At 41.8% G+C, this 17,066-nt stretch overlaps 1 protein-coding gene across 1 annotated transcript in view; it reads left to right on the top strand.

The window, feature by feature from the left end:
• Positions 1 to 435: 435 nt before the first annotated feature.
• The window catches only part of MID1 (midline 1), a 248,295-nt gene continuing 231,664 nt past the window's right edge, over positions 436 to 17,066 (top strand). The window contains exon 1 of the mRNA XM_049834645.1: positions 436 to 480. The gene's annotated coding sequence lies outside the window, so the exon portion shown is untranslated. The remainder of the gene's footprint in view (positions 481 to 17,066) is intronic.

The following is a 17,066-nucleotide window of genomic DNA, read 5'->3' as shown; positions in this document are numbered from 1 at the left end:
AAATGTCAAGTGTTTCTGCCACCCTAACACAGTAAGTGGGTGTTGTTAATAGCTTTAAGCCCTGGAATAGTTTCCTACCTCCTAAACTGCCCTAAGGAAAACGTGTGTGTGTGTGTGTGCGTCCCCCCCGCAGCCCCTTCCCAGCGCTGTGCAAACCCCAGGGCTCAGCCCCATTTAACCAGCCGGGGAGTTCCCGAAGTGAAGCTTCCCACCAGTTAGGCTCTTGGGCCAGGAATGCGAGTCGTGTTTCCCTATATAAGGAAACCTGGGAGCCTGGATAGAGCCTGGAAGGAGCTCGGCGGGGCTGCGGCCGGGAAGGGGCGCGGGGGGGAGCCCACCCCGGGCGGGGCTGGACCCAGAGCGCAGCCCCCGGCAGAGCCTGCCTCCTCCTCCTCCTCCTCCTCCTCCTCCTCCTCCTCCTCTTCTTCAGCTGCAGGAAAGGAGAAGAAAGACTGTCAGGGGGGAACCATGGAGCAGCAGGTACGGCAGGAGGGTCCCGGCGGTGATAGAGGGTGGGGGGAGACTCGGTCCTTGCGGCTCCTCTTCCTCTCCGGAATGGTTTCTGTGGGTTTTTTTTTGGTTTGGGGTTTTTTTGTTTTTTTTTTTTCTTCCCCCCCCCCCCCCCCCCCCCCCCCCCCTAAGGGTTTCGAAGTAAAAGCGTGCTGCTCGTCTGCAGCAGCGTCTGCGGGAAAAGCCGCTTGAAGTTGCCTGACGTTCCGTGCGCTTCCAATTCGGATGCGCCTTCTTTTTACCGGAGAGATTCCCAAACTTTCTGCTCTCTCACGGAACGTAGGTGCGAGCCGAGACTGGAAATAAGGCGGAGATGCTTTGGTTTGCTGGCTGAAGGTCTGCGAATGCACAATGTTATGATCCTAGCGTGCCTGGGGAAAAAAGCCCTTGATTTGATTTGATTTTTTTTACCTTGAAACGTGCATTTTGTCAAAGGTGCACTCCTTTAGCATTCCCAGGGTTTCGGCGTACTTTATTTTGACGTGTGTGAATATAGCTGGAATGTGTTTGCTGGAATACAGGGAGCTCCTGCAGTAATAAAGATATTTTTTTTTTTTTTTTTTTTTTTTTTTCCCCAGCGAGTTAAAAAATAAGCTGCAGGTACTGTTCTAGGAAACATAAGCAAAACTTGTTCTACAACAGGGACTGCCCCAGTTCAAAACAAGGCTATGTGTTTCTTAGGCAGTATTTGCACATTCCGATAGCCTTTACAACAGGCTGCAGGTAAAATCCTCACAGAGATAAGGGAGAGATTCTTCCTTGAAGATTCTTGTCAGGACATAATAAAGTTGAAAAACTATTTCAAACGGCTTTCTATTTGGAAGAATACTGCTGTGCAGTCCTTCAGGGCTGTTAATTATCAGCATGTTCATTCGAGTTTTATACAGCTATGGTATAAAAGATAGCAATGGAAAAATACTTTCAGCTGATTTCTCTGAGTACCTTCTAAGAAAAAAAATGAAGTGCAGAGAACTAGTTGCAAACAGGTGGAGCTCATCTTCAGAATGATTTTGCTTTTCTGATCTTTAGAGACTGATAGATGTATGAGTGCTTTTCACTTATTTTCACAGTTATTCATATTTATGTGTGCACATGCATGCAAATGCACTAATTACGGGAGATGGAGCTACATCTTTCCTAGGAGTCAAAGTGGGAAGGTAAAATACATTCCTATGCCTAAGGGATTAGAAGCTTACAGTGAAGATGATTATTGTTTAAAGACCCTCTTCCTCCTAAATACTTCTCATTTTTGTGAATGCGTGTCTACTTGAAATTGGTAATTTGGTATTACGTGCTTAAAATTCATTCAGAATAAGGAACTATCAGAACTAAAATTCACTGGTGTTAATACAGATTCTCATTCCTTTATGTGTAAGACTTTTCTAAACTCCTGACTTTGAATGTTTAGCGACACATTAATGGGAATGACACAGAACAGCCATAGTAGTTGCAACAGAGAATTTTATAGGAGCATCAACGTGGCAAAGTAGATAGCACGTTCCTAAATACCGCTTCAGTGCCGAAGCTAATGGGTTCATTGTCATGAAACATCTTTGGTCTTGGTGGAAGTCACCACAGCAAAGAAAGCAGGGCTGGTGGACCAGATCCATAAATTTCACTTGTCTCGCTTCTCAACCTGGTGGTTTTGCGGATAACCTTTATTATTGTGAATTGAGTGGGAGCACAAGGAAAGACTTTTAGCAGGGGTGTTAGTAATCAAGTGTGAATTGAAAGGGCGGGAGAAGACTCCAGGGAGACGTGCTTTTAAATCACTTTTTCTCAAGTGTCTCCAGTAAATGGCATTGCCCCCATCAGCCTAGCTATGCTGCAATCACTGACAGTCTCTTGATTTCCCTGCGCCGAGCAAGGTAGAAACCTGGTTCAAAGCTTGCACAGTATATTCTGGCTTGGCATGAGCCTACTTTCCCCCAGGACCTGAGCAGCCATCTGCGTGGCCGTGCTAATGCAGGGTTGATCCTGGCTGCAGCCCGTCCCCAGGCCGATTTTTGTGGTTGTGACCCTGCCAGGGAGACAAGGGGCAGCGTGGGCTCTCCTCCCTTCCAGCCACAGCACGTGCCTCGTGTCCCCTCTGCCACCGCCGCGCGTGTTAACGGAGCGGCTGCAGAGCCCGCACCGTCACAGCGGGACCTGCCGAAACCCGGTGTCTGCCCTGGGTTTGTTTTTTTGTTTTTTTTTTGTTTTTTTTTTTTAATCTCTGCTTGGTGCCGTGTTTGTGGCGTTGTGTGGGTTTCCATCGGCCTGGATGCCTAAAAAGCAAATTCCTTTTGGACCAGGATATACGGCTGGAAGGTGGATCCCAGGGATGTTTTATCCTTGGTTACAGTGAGAAAAGAATTGCAAAGTAGACGAAGCAATTTAAAGTAGGGGGTAGACCTTGTGTATTATCTCAAATCACAAGAAAATCCAGTAGCGATGGCGGGGTTATACAATGACCCTTCTCCTGCCTGAGCTCCCGCAAACCAGCCTCCTACCCCAGGCACTGGTCTCCAGTCCATGTTAATAGGTGACATGTTTCATTCACTGATTAAAGAAAAAAAAGCTAACATTCATTCTGACCCTGTTTAAAGATTAATTTTTCCTTCATTCAAGGATTCTTTTACATCAGTTTTAATGGCAGAGCTGCGTTCAGGGTGCAACAACGGTATGGCGTTGGATTGTGTCGTTTGGAAATGAATGTGCTGAACCCAGGCGAAGGCAGCACGTCTGTGTGTGCACCCGTGGTACCAGCTTCAGTTGTGTAACCGAGACAAGGCTGAGGTGAAACAGGAATACTTGAATTTGGCAGTCTGAAGTTTACTGCATGACTGAATTGGAATTTTTCTTTGCATGCCAGATATGAGAAGTACCAAAGTGTGTATAGGTATGACAAAAGCCTTGATTACTTAAACCAAAATTATCTTTTCCTTCCCTGTTGTATTACTGATGGGTTAGTTCGTGAGAACTCTTGCTCATTTGTCACTTTTAAATCAGAGAGTTCTTGGTGTATTTAGCATATAGTATCTTAAAATTTTTGTTTAGAAGTGGAAGAACATACTAAATGTCTTCAATGTTTTTCACATTTAGTAACCTGCTCATCCTACAAACAAAGGTTATTTTATATGCTCGCCTGACTTACAACCGTTGCCTCGTACTTGCTTTCATTTCTGATTTGCATATAATTTGAAGCTGAGTGCTCTTACATGTTGGCAAGAGGCAGTTGGGCACATCATGTTTTTTTCTGGTATCTTTTCACTTATCCAATAAAAAAAAAAAAAAAGAAGACTAGGCTTTCAAAGGTGTAACTGGAGAGCTTGAAATAATAAAAGAACATGCTGTACTAGTTGCATGCTCCCTTTAGGGTTTTGTTAAAGGCTTTACCATTCCATTATGCTATCATTTTGTAGTGTAAGCATTTTATATGGCATGTGTGATTTCATTGCCCTTAAGTGACCTTGGTAAATTCCTTATTTCCCCTGAAGCACATGCCTAATTGAAAATTGCCATCTGCAGTTGCAGACCTCTAAGCGAGAACTCTAAGAACAACGCAAGAGGGAGATGGGTGTCCAGAGAGTGGGGCAAGAGCGCTGCTGCTGTAGCGTTCACTGTATTGCGGGAGGCTGAATCTTTGCTTTGAAGGCGAGTGATAAGGAATTATGGGAAGGGCATCTTAATCTGTCTGCCCGGTTCATCTGCCTTATGCTGCTATCTGGAGATCATGTGATCCACAAAAAGTGTGTGTTGCTTGATTTATTTTTTTTATTTTTTTATTTTAAAAATTTTTTTTTAACTTGTGTGTCCCTCTTGTTCCACCCTTGAGTAAATGTATCTGGGGTTTAAAGTTAAAAATACCATTCCAAATCTGAGCTGTGCTTTCTAGTCCAGCTGCTGTCCTCATACCACAGTGCCTCGCTTGGCCCTGCCGTGCCACTGGATTTGAGGATATAGTTGTGATGATTGCAGTATGCAACCGTAACCTAAAAATGAGACACTGTGTTCCCTGCTAGAAGCCTCTAGCCTAGCATTGCGTTACAGCTCCTGTGAGCACATGTGCTTAAGAGTCGTGCAAACGAAGGAGGCAAAAAGCTGGACGGTGTAAAGCTGAGGAGTGGATTAAGAAGGCACTTTCTCAGATGAGAGGACATTAAACTGTGCCCTGGATTAGAGAAAAAAAAAAAAAAAGACTGCGACATATGTATATTTATTCACTAACGTGTAATGTAATTGTTTAGGACAGGAAAAATGCAAGTATTTTAATTAAAAAGGGTTGTGAAACCTAAAGCATGAAAAGATGTGAAACTGCACTTTTATCGTGCCTTCCTGTGTGTTTATTCAGTCTGAAAATTTCAGAAAACTACTGGGCTGAAATATAAGCCCCAAAATTCTCTAGTCCTGTGTTATCTCACAAGTAGTCTTATTTATGAAAGCTTATCCTTTGACTTTGTCTGTGTTAATTCCAAGTTATATATCAAAACTATTTATCAGAGTATAGAGCTTTGGAATACATGCTACTTTGAGACTCATACAGGAAGGTATTGAAAATATGCAACATGTGTTAGGATCTGAGTTTACCAGCCGCTTAGAATATACTTCCCTGCTGGTTTGGTGGGGTTTTCCTTTCATTAAAAATATTAATAATTAAATCTAGTTTTTGGTGGTGTAGCAAGTAATTAAGGGAATGCATAAACACTTCTTGGCAAATTTTGTGTGGTTCCATATTTTAATTTTTCTTCCTGTTAAATGTATTATATGTTCAGCAAGATACTGAAGAGCTCACTTGAGGACGAAAGTCTGTACATAAGCAGATGCGTGTTTCTCCATGTATTTATATCTGGGATTGTAACACATGTTCCATTTCATACGCGCCTAAATTCTCTGCTGAATTTTTTTACTAAAAAGTTACTATTCTCGTGTGATTGTATGCACAGAGGCTGGAGAAACTGGTATTTGCTTTTAGGTAAATCAGTTAACACTCATAGGATTTTCCTTGAACAAATTGGCAGCTTCCTCTTACAGGTTTTGTAAAACTCCTTTGAGGGGTGGATGTTAAGTTGTACTTTCTTTTTTTCTTTGGTAGTTTCACTCAATGGTAGGTTTATTATTGGTCCTCTGGATGTCAGAATTAGGGAGGTAGCAAAAAAAAAAAAAAAAAAAAAAAAAAAGCAGCTGCTTTTGTTAGATGTCATTATAGTAAGTTCAGCCTCATTTAGGATTTGGTGACGTTCCCATTCAGTGGTATGAACGAAATTCCATTTTTGACACCTCGTGCATAGTTCCAGTCATTCCAACAGGCTGAGAGCAGTCGTGTTGGTAATGCACTGGATTACGGAGCTCTCAGGGTATCGGCTTGGAAGTGTCACGACTTGTCCGCCGTGCTCCTTCAGTGATGCATGTGCTCCCGCTGCCGAGTTTCTAACACTTCAGTTTTGTAGCTGCCTAACCTGGAAAATTCCATATAAAACCTCAGATCAGGCCTCTTCAGATGGATTTTTTGGGCCATACTTAATTTCACTATGTATGAAACAACTGTAGTGTTCCTGATATGTTAATTCTCTAAAATGAGCAGCTGTTTTACTATACCTTTCATACCTTTGTTGTCTCCTTCATGAGAAATTCCACCCCATTTTAGCTGAGGAGTCCCGGCATTAGCAGTTAATTATAATTCTTACCTTAAGTATGGCAACGTACCCCAGGGTGGTTTGGGATATCCTATTGGTTGTGGGTTCAAAGTTATGCAGCTGTGCTTAACGCTCCAGTGGGCAATTCTGGCTATGTTGCATTTTGCCTTTGATACATTGCCATATCGCCACCATTAGCGTAGTGCTTAGTCTGCAGACATCTGTTTGCTTTTATTGCACATGTGTTGCTTAAGATGTTCTGCTTTTACATGATGTAAATCACTGGACTCAACCAGCATGTATGGTTCATTTACCAAATCAACCTTACATTGTGTCAGTAAAATGTATGTCCTATGGGATGACATATGACATATCCAGAAGAGAAAACCGACAAGTTGATGTCTGGACTCCCCAATATTTCATATTTTAGTGGGGTTTTTTTAATGGTTTGAAGGGAGTCATGTAAATATCGGTACAGAAGAAAAGATTGCGGTGAAACTGGCATGCATCCACATATCAGATAACGGTGATGGGAACAGAGAAACGCGCTTGATGTTGGAAAACAAAATGATGAAATCTCTATATCCTTCATCCTAGGCATGAAATGCAACGAACACTTATAAGAAAAACCAGATACCTTTTGATATCACAGTATATAGTCTACAGTGCTCTCTTGAATGGAAATGTTACCTGGATTTTGAAATAAGTTTAGCTGTTGGTCGCGGCAACTTTTCTGCAGTACCCTGTAGGTATGTTGATGTTTTGGGGACCTAACTTCTTGCTTCTAATGTGTGTCATTTCATGTCGCTGGAACGCACACCAGGATTGTTTTGGTTTAGATTAATGAAAATGAACTCAGTGAAATGACTTACAGTTGTTAGCTTGCATTTTAATTTTGGAGGTTAACCTAATGTGCCTTGAAGGTTTTAGTTCTTATGTTTCTGTTCCACTAAGAGTTCAGTTTGAACATTTTGTCTGTGTCACATGAGAACTAAAGTAACAAAACATGAGAGAAAATGGAAGATTATAGTCAAGTAGAACCATCAGCTGAACAGGCCTTTATTCACCCACAGACACTTTAGAGTTTTGGGATATGCAGAATTGCTGTAATATAACAAAAATTAAAATAAAAAGGTCTTTCTAGAAAGGAATTATAAAACTGAAAAGTTTAATTGATGGAGTCAGTATCATCTGCCAAGTTTCTAGTACATCACCAAGGCTGAGGGAGCTAGAACTAAATCTGAAAGTGGTTTGACTAGCTGGCAAGCTGGTCTGAAATCAAGAAGATGTAAAGGAACCAAAAGAAGCACAAGTTGCCACAGTCAGAGAAGAAAATATAATTTACCTATAGAAAATGGAGAATAATTCAATCAGCAGGAGTATCTGTGGGCTACCACAAATTAGAAAATGAACGTCACTGATGTGACAAAATGTTGAAATGTGAAAGCCATTCTGGGAGTCATTACTGAAGGTATTGTATACAAGATGATGAGAGTAATATTTTTTTGCCCTGTTCTGCTGTGATAAGCCCCCAGCCTGAATTTTTCATCCAGTTTTATACATGATACTTTAAGAAATATATAAACAAACTGGAGAAAGACTAATGGGAGGCAAACAAAAAATTGCAACAAGAAAGCATGACATGGATTTTGGGAACTGAGTATGTTTTATTGAAAACGTGGATTCCCAGAGTGTCCTGTACAAGAACTCGTATGAACTAATATTCTGTCCAGCTGCCTTCACCCAGAGGACCAAGGAGGAGCTGAGTTGTCCCTGCTGCCCACTGCTGCCTTTGTATGAGAGCAGAAGGCGAACACGCCAGACCTGCTGCAACAGTCACTGGTTTTACTACCAAAGTGCTGCTTGCACAAACTCAGCTGGGTGAATTACTGTCTAGAAAAGAGAATAAACTGTGCCATAATACACGCACATAGTTATAAATATGACAGCACTTAATTGTTCTTCATCTCCGCTGAGGATGGAACAAAAGGCACTTTGCAGCAGTGGTGGGTTTTGTTAGATTTTGGGAAGAACTCTACAGCTACCATGGTATTTAGGCACTGGAATGGGTTACCCGAAGGAGCTGTCAGATCTGTCTTTGGGGGTTTTTCAAGACCGAGCAAATACCTGTGGTGGATGATCTAGCTATAGTTGAGCCTCCCTGCGAGCAGGGAAATGACCCCACGTAGACCTTCTCAGACCTACGTTTCTGTGGTTGCTTCCTATGACTCTGACTGGGTCCCTAGCATGGAATCTGGAAATGTTTCCCAATTTCAGACCCCAGCATGTCTCGTGGCCATGTCCCAGTGCCTAAGCTGGGCCTGCACCTGCCCTTTATCTCCACTTTATGCCCCCAGTTCCCATACTCCAACTAAGTGCTAGTAGATCAGCAGAGTGAGGCTCTCTGGTGCCTCACAGGTGGTCCTGGTCCGTAGGGAGGAACGGGCTCTGCCTCACACTGGCGTTGGGTCTGCAGTGTAGAAGAGGAGTGGATGCCCACTACTGCCCTCTTCACTCATTCTAATACTATAGACTCATTGCTTTGGAATTTGGGAACTCTGAAGGGCTGCTTTTAGCTTCTGCCTGGTTATGAGTCTCAAGAGTTATTGCCAAGACTCCCATTTTAACATTGGCGTTTCGTAACAACAAACACAGAGATTGCATTCATTCCTGTAAAACCTAATAAAATCATGGCAAAAGTGGGAATAGTTACACATGTGAAAACACTTCCATTTACTCTGCAAACTGCATACCTTTTCCTCTTACTGTACGGATTATGTGATGTAGTCATGAAAAACAGAACAGCACCATCTCTGCAAGACATAAAGCAAGCAAGACTAACTACTGCAAATCAATGTGGGAAAGTTAAAAACTCCCTTGTGTTAGTGCAGGAGAGGAGACTGTTCTCCCAAGCACTGTGTTGAAGTAGGAGGTAGATTGGAGAGTTACATGACAAAGTTCTCTTTGGAGAGCAAAGTGCAGTGTTTGGTTTGTTGTGTAAAATGTGTTATTGATGTGCTATGGGCAACAAATTGGCACATCTCCCGTGTTTATGAAGCAGTGCTGAGTCATTGATTACTGTCGATCAATGCTGTACACCATAGTGCTATATCCATTAAGCTCACTATGAGAATACAAGGCATAGCATTCGATCAGTTAGGTCCCAAATTAAAGTCAATGATCCAAGAGAAGGAGAATGTAAAAACAAAAAGAACAACAGGGAAATGGAAGTGAGATTAATTTCTTCTACTTGATGCTTCTCATAACCTCATTCTCATGACTCGGCGTTTCTGAGGTCAGTTGATTTGTGAGAGTGGGGAAACTGAATTCCTAAAGGATGGTTGACTTAATCGTATCAAGGTCATAAAATGGCAAACACTGAAGTGCTGACCTTCCTAAAATTAGAAAATTAGTTCATGTTATCTATTTTAAAAGATAGGTGAATGTTTCTGTTAGCAGAAAACCTTTGTTACTATCACCAGCATCCACTTGAACCAGTCCATCTATTCACTTGGCTGCGAATACAGTATTTTGTCCTACTGGGGAGGGTGCAAAGTGGTTGCAGCAGGGATGTTTGTTAGCAGAACAAACTGCTTTCTGCCACACTGTTCAAAGTCATCTCTCGGCAGCAGAGGCCGCGTGTGCTCCCCTCCTTCTTACTGCGGTCAGGGGGCTGTTCTCCAGAACTGCTTTTCAGACCAGTATTTAGCCCAAGTGGCGAGATGGCCACTGTGAATTTCACAGCTTTCTGGGTTAGACCATGTGGTTGATGTCTGGGGACTCCATCTTGCAAAAGGGATGCCATAACGCATTCTGCTCATTCCTGTTGGAGAGTTACTGTCTTCCACAGTGGTCTCTGACTTAATCCAATCCTTACTCTGAGCACACGGGAAGGGAACATCGTCTCAGGCAACCAATGTGTAACTGTTGGAAAATACTTGGTTTTGTGATGGCAATCATTACTGTGACTTTCGATTAGTGTCTTTTGGGACAGAAGCGTATTACATTTTATATTCATAGGCAACATCACTATCTGACTCTTATTTCTGAGGTTTAGAAGTCCTGCTTCTAAAAATATTTTGCAAAAATTAAATTGAGCCAGTCTACTAAAATACTGGGTAATTGTAGGCATCTATATAGCCATATGACTCTTCAAAAACAGCTTTTAACATTTTGCCTACAGGAAAATCCTTTTAAAAATGCTTGGACAAGCTAAATCTAAAGCTAAAACTTGTTTGAAAGAGGACATTTTTCTGAGCAAGGTTCAATAATTCTCCTAGATCAGGACTGTTTCAGTGGGTTTTTTGTGGTTTTATATTCTGAAGATAGATGTCAAAGTAAAAATCTAATGGAACACATGACAAAATTATCTTGTCCAGTAATGCGCAAATACGGTACCAATATTCAACAAAAAGCAAATTGTACTTTCTAAAGCGCTGGGCCTTGGTATTTTTCCCCACTGAAGTCATTAAACACTAGACTGAGCAAGATATGTGCATTATGAATTGGGTTTTGCTCAACTTCTAGCTGTGCTAAGTGTGATGTTAAGCTTTGCTGTGCCTTTCATAACCAGTACCTCGGAACAAGACCTACAACATCCCTCTAGAGGGGATGATGGGCTGCCCTCCTCTGGAGTTCAGGGGATGCTTTCTTTAGTGCCGGTGGATAGTTTCATCTGCTTGGGACTTTCTTCCAAGGGTAGTTGCTAATAACTATTCTCCCAAGAGCTGAGCAAAGCTCATTGCTTTTAAGCGCAACTAGAGACGGGTTTGGTTTGGTCTACCTTTTATGTGACTAGCTTGCCCAGGAAAAGCGAGATGTGTGCTGGAGACCTTTCCCTGCCTCAGGAGGTGCTAGTCTTTGTTCAATACCTCCCAGAAAGGCAGTGCTATGGACGTGAGGTGGCATATCTGTGCAAATATAAACTTATTCCCTCCTGTAGTGCCTGTGCCACTGGAAGAAAGATGGTGCGAGAATCTGGACTTTGTGGTCTTCTGGTGAGAGCTGTCACCAGAGGAAGGAGGTACCCTGGCTCGTGGGCCTTACTAACCTTGTTCTTCCTATGTTTCGCATTATGCAGATGTTGACCAAAAAAAATCCTAAAGCACTGGATCAAGGACTTTTTGCTCCCACATGGAGGTGGCAAATGCTTGGGAGATGAGACAGATGGAAAACTAAGGTTAAATCAAAATAGGCTTTCAATAGCCTTAAGAGCTCCATGTGTGAAGTTAGGCACCTCCATAGGCTTTCGGCACTTGCGTTAATTTGGGCCTCCTGAATTACGAGTAGGTGGAGGCAGTAGCTAGGAACAGAGCTGTTTGTACAAGTATTGAGTCAGATTTGTGTTTACCTTGGATTTTTAAAAACCAAAGTTCATCCAATTTAATCACAATCTTTTACCGTAATTGTTTGGTATGGTCAGACTCTGAAGAAGTCCGTTTTATCATTTACAGCTGATTCCTAGGTCTTGCGTTCAAGCCACCATCTGTTTGTTTGGTTTTTTTTAGTATAGGGTGAACTGGGTCATATTTATTGAACGTAGTGCTAGGAAGTTGACAACGTTACACTTTGCCAAGCAGGAAAAACTGTTCTTAAGGCTTTTTCTTCTGCGCCCATGAAATCAGATAGTCTAATTCCCTCAGAGGATTCTTTCTGGCGATACATCAGGCACAGCTATGGCTTTCTTTCGCTGAATGATCAGCATTTTCAAAGCAATAATATTAGTCTGTCTGCAGTTCCTATGGAAGAAATGGGTAATTTATGAAGTATTGGGAGCAGAGAACCCTCTGTTCATGGGTTTCAAGATTTCAAGGCTCTGAACACATGCATTAATAGGTTAGTGCATGGAAAGTAAAATTGTCCTCATTTTTAAAAGCTGCAGGTGCATAATGAAATCTGTGTTATCAAAACTCATTAACAGTAACAAATACATTTAAGAGCTGAGGGCAGTTTTTCTATTGTTTCCCATGTTCACTTTTTAATACCTGCCACCGCTTTCTCATGCTCTCAGATGGGCAGGAGTTACTTGCCTATGTACTGTTTCCACTGTAGGCTGTGTTGAACATTTATGCCTGAAACATGACTTCTCTGTTCTCAATTGCACTGATTTAGTTTGTCTTTTAAGTTTCTGTGAAACTGTAGGCAGAAAGGGGCTTTTAAGATACTGTAAAAAGAGAAAGGGTCTTGACTTATGTCATGCCTTGTTAGAAGCCCACGCTTGGTTTTGGACAAAGCATTCCAGACAGTTGGCCCCTCTCCAAAGTGACTTATGGCTTTACTCTTAAAGGGAGAGATCCCAGGTGCAGCAGACTTAAGTAACAGGGGATTGAATGTTAAGGCTGTCACTTTTTTCTAAATCACGTTCCCTATTTTTCCTCCTAATGTAAGATAGGGATGGTTCCAATCTAATAAACAATTGCAATCATAAATACACTTTCCTTGTCACTCTTCAGGTGACATACTGCTGTGCCGAACACCCCTGTTCATGCATCTTGCCAAACATAAGATCATTCATTCTTCTGCCTTCCCACAAAAAAGACAAAACATCTCTCTGCTTCAAGGGATATTCTTCACCATATATGTTGCTCCAAAATTGAGTTGCAAGCTAATAAACTGAAACAATAGGATCAAGACTTCCTTTTTCAGTATGGTGTAGGTTTTCCAGTGCCGTGTTTATCTGCCTCATATTCAAAATGGTGGCTATAAAGAATGCAACTGTCTGGAAAGATTTCAAAGGCACAAAGAAGAGGAATTGTTTACAGTGTTTCATCCCAGCATGTATAACAAAGGATGTTGAATGACTATTACAGAAGCACTCAAACTGCACTAATCAACATACAGAAATTAATGTATGGTGTGTGACAATTTCTGGAAGAGGCCTGTATCCAATTATAAATTCCTCTTTGGTTTGTGAGTAACACTTATGTGGAATAGTCTTCCAAGGGAAGTGGTGAAGCCCTGTGTACTAAACCATTGGCAAATGAACTGTACAAAGTGTTTGAAGGCTCTTCAGAAAGCAGATCTGAGAAGAGCGGCGGTGTGGACGTGATGACATAGCGGAGTTCCCATGTCTCGGTTCTGACTTGCATTTTGACAGTTGTGCAAGCCAGAAAGTGCTGTCTCGGAAGCATCAGTATGTGCTGAATTTGCAGAGCATAAGAACTCCTTCCTCCATTCCTGTTATTAGAGAATTTTCTGATTGAGCAGTGTTTTATTTGGAAATATGAATGCATTGGAGATTCTAGAGAAGTGTGTGCCAGTTTACATGAGGATGGAGTCTGTACAAAGCCCAAGAAGTAGCAAACTCTGAAGTAACAGATGACCCACCAGTTAGATCACCAGTTTGGGTTATGACAGAGACACCCAGGTGTAGCAGCTTTTTTTTTTTCTATTTCATTAGAAGCCACTGTGGGCTTTGTAACTTATGTATAAAGAACATCTCAGCCACTTAGAAATGCAAATAGCCACATTTCACATTTGCTGAGGCTCCTGTAAGATGTGCAGCATAGCTCTGCATGTGGTACAGATAAATCTTAGCTAGTATCTGTGAGCATGCCAGTCAATGTTGTATTCTGAAAGTAGCTTGATTGTACTTACGTAGCAAAGGAAAACGAGTTATTTAGATATTTCTGGTTCATGTTGTTTTATTTATTAAGGTTTTTTTCATTAATTGCTTCTGATGGAAAACATGAGTTGGTCAAAAGTCACTTCTTGCAGGACTGATGAATTTTTGACTACACTTCCATTACAAAAAGGCTCTTCAGTCTTAAGAGTAGCCACTGAAATGGGGGATGTGGATGAGAAATGTAGAAGCTAGCTTCAAGAGTGCAGATGGGTTTGTTTTCAACAAAAAAAGCCTCCAATACAGGCTCTTACAGAGTCACATCAGGCTATTGACAGAACGGGATTTTAACTGTGAATCTGTCATGGCTTGGGTGACCCAGATCCGAGCTGCTTTGGGCTGCTCTCAATAGCTCCTAGTGTTCTGTTTTGTATAATAACAATTTTGCTGCTTTTTTCAAAAGGGCTCAGAGCACACACCTCAGGTGAGTGTCATAAGCATTTTATGAGAGTCTGAAATGAGTGATTCTTCCTTCCTGTCGTCTTTTCTGTTTCAGACCACCATAAATTTACTTTGGTGTATAATGAGGCGTTTCTGAAAGGAAAACTGTTTTTTGCCTAGTTCTAACTTTGCCAATATAAAGTAATTTATCTCCATAAGTACGTCTTCCTGTGCCTCCTTTCTTTGCAGTAACTTTTAAAAAACCCAGTCTGTTGGAATTACTGCATGATGAAGCAGGCAAATGTGGTCCTATAAGGAAAATGGTTCTGCTTCTGCAACAACTACTCTATAAGGGAAGTCGAAGGGACCTTGTTTTATGTCAGACCGGTGCAATTGCCAGCTTCTTACAAAATGCTGTATGTTCCTGGAACAAGTTCAAATGGCTTTTAGTGTGGGGGCGCTTAACCGTGTGAGCTACCAGCTTCGCTCTTACGATGCACCACTCAAATTCGTAATTCTCTTAATAACAGAGCACCAACGCTTCTTGTGAGGCTTCTCTCCTGAAGAGGATGGCTATCCTGATTCATCCACAGCTTCATCAGCCCGTCCCCTTGTCTGCAGCCCTGAGCATTTGTCCCTGCTGTTGCAGATGTGGTTCTTGCTCAGGCTTTGATCCCCCTTTCCCAGAAACTTGATCACTCATTGCTGAAAGTCCATTAGTTTGGTAAACTTGAGCTCTGGCTAAGCCCATTTAGCAAACAGGATCCTTGAATCTAACAGCTTTACCTGTTGTTTTCCAAGCAGATTTGCACACAGTTTGAAAAAGTACTGGAGCATCATTCCCATGGAAATGGAAGTAGAAGGAATTGAATTTATTGTATATATTACTTGCTGCGTTAGGTCACGTGGACCAGAACGGGGATCTAAGGCCCTGAACCTGCAAACACTTACACACTTGCTTAACTTTACTACAGAGTGTAGTCCTATGTAAGTTAGTAGGTCTGCTCATGGCAATAAAACTAAACACGTAAGAAAGTATTCTTAGGACCGAAGCCTCATACTTGATTCTCAATATGTCAGAAAAAACAGTGAAGGGTTGTGTAGAATGGCTTAACAGACCATACTGGTAGCTAGATGATTTTTTTCATCTGAGTTTTGAACAGATGGCAAGGAGCCTATACCTTGTAAAATGAAAATATCGGTAATACCTCCCTGTAAGTGTAGCAGTGAGTGGAGTCTCACGGCGAGGATGCAGAAAGAGTGGAGTATGAAATATTTTACAGATGCTAAATTTTCCTTTTGCTCTTCCTCCAGTTCTTCTGAGATTGACCCCCAAATGTTTTGACAGTGTTAAAAGTTATTCCCCTCCCTTTACCTATCACAGTTTGCTAACCAGCATTTTCATGCAAGATTTGAAGTGGAATGTTGTAAAGTTATATGCTTTTAGTCTGTAAAACTCTGGACTCTGTCCAGCAGACCGTTTTTACATGGCCTGGATCCTTTTCAGACAAACAGGATCTGTACTAGGGTGCAAAATTTTAGACAACTGATGCATTCTTTAAAATAACTACAAGTTGGCTCGCTGCCCCTTATAGGAGTCTGTTAAGGCTCCCCCACTGCTGCCTAGGAATATATTTGTGGAGACAGGAATTGTGAGTGCCAACAAGGTAACAAATTTAGAGGTAAGCTTTCTTTCCTCTGGTACTCTGAGAATTTCTTTGTAACTCATTAGTCATCTAAGCAAGATGGGTAAGGGCACTTAACACTTCTGGGTCAACATATCTGTAATCTCGGGGAATAAATATTTTCAGATTTATAAAAGGCAAATTTGTCACAAGAGGGTTTTTTTCCCTCCTTTGTAATAGACTAACTTCCCAAATCCATAATATCATTCCCAGCAGAAATTTGTTCCTTGATATGCAGCAAAGTACTTCAAGCCTCCCCCAGAAATGTTCTGCTGTGGGTTGCAACTCCTGTGAGCCCATCTGGGGAAAATTCTACTCCATCTCCTTGCAAGGATTTATTAGTTGTGTTATTTCCCTGCTCCTTCACATTTCTGCCTTGTGTTTTTAAGACCAGAACTTCTGGATCTTCGTTATTCTCTGTCCCTTTAACCTGATGGGATCGCCTCTAACTCCTTCTGTTAAGTATCTGTTCACCATAGCTCTGGTGGTAGCAGATGAAATGTTTTATCTATCTCCACTGATGGATTCAGCTAGGAGATACTTCATCGAAGGAGAAAAGTATCAGTCCTAGTGGTAGGATGGGCAAAAGAGGGCTGGATGTGTTCATTTCTTCTCCAAGGTAAATGGGCAAGTCTCCCTTAGCTGTTGGTGAGAAGGGGGAAGGTTCATAAGGAAGGGTCTTTTACAGGAGAAGAGAATGATGACTGGCAACTGCATTTCCCCTGACCAGTTAGCAAGGAAACATGACTCTAGATTATCTCCTATTAACATGTCTTTTTAGACTTTAGATGGGAAATTTTGCAGGAGTCCTGCAAATATAGCTGCTTCTCCATGAAGCAGCAGTTTGGCTTGCTCTCCTTGATCCTCCTTCCTAGACGGCAATCCTGGAGATGCTGGCAGAGACTGAGCGAATGCCTGCTATGTGTCAGTGATATTGAATATGAATGAGTACAGTGAGAAACTCTGTCACATTTTAACTCAAGCCAATTTTTAATTCCAAACTTGCCTCGCAAGTGAATTGTGTGAATATGTGCAGATTTTTGTCCTGAGGTTGGCAGGGAAAAGGTTGGAGGCTTTGGTACTGTTAGGGCTACAACTGTGCTGCCTGCTAGTGCTGGGAATGGGCTGTGGCAGTTAGAAAGTCACAAAATTACATCCCAAACGTGCAGGCACATGTTTTATCAAGTTTTCTCACAACTAAGAAAAGTTGTCTCGGACTAAGCCCTCTTTGAGTTCCTTGTGATGTGCACCATG

Source organism: Accipiter gentilis, chromosome 31, assembly GCF_929443795.1.
Source record: "Accipiter gentilis chromosome 31, bAccGen1.1, whole genome shotgun sequence".
Lineage (NCBI taxonomy): Eukaryota > Metazoa > Chordata > Aves > Accipitriformes > Accipitridae > Astur > Astur gentilis.
Note: the sequence above shows the minus strand (reverse complement) of the source record. Positions and strands in the feature narration are given on the sequence as shown.